Raw genomic sequence first — 376 nt, 5'->3', positions numbered from 1 at the left:
TATGATAAAAGGAGTTGTGTTTTTCTAACTCTGTCTGGGTAAAGGAAACAAGTGTCTGTTGACTTCTGATCTTACTCTCAGAGCTGCCAGTTAATCCCTCTGGATGCATCATATCCAACCTCCAAAGGATCCAAGGGGCAGGATCAACCTTCGTTCCATAATTGAGGAAACTGACCAATAAACACATGCATTTCATGCCTCAGTGTCAACTCTCGCAGAAATCTCTGGGTAATGACTCAGATTCTATATCTAAGGGTATATTTTCTTCTGTTTTCATGTTTAATTCAGCCCCAGGAATCAAATAATACAATAAAGAATAAAATGAGTTCAGAGGGCTCAGCATTGTATTCCCAGGGCCTTTGGTCCCACACAAACC

This window comes from Myotis brandtii, unplaced genomic scaffold, assembly GCF_000412655.1.
Source record: "Myotis brandtii unplaced genomic scaffold, ASM41265v1 scaffold15, whole genome shotgun sequence".
NCBI lineage: Eukaryota > Metazoa > Chordata > Mammalia > Chiroptera > Vespertilionidae > Myotis > Myotis brandtii.
The sequence above is the reverse complement of the archived record's forward strand: the minus strand, read 5'-3'. Positions refer to the sequence as shown.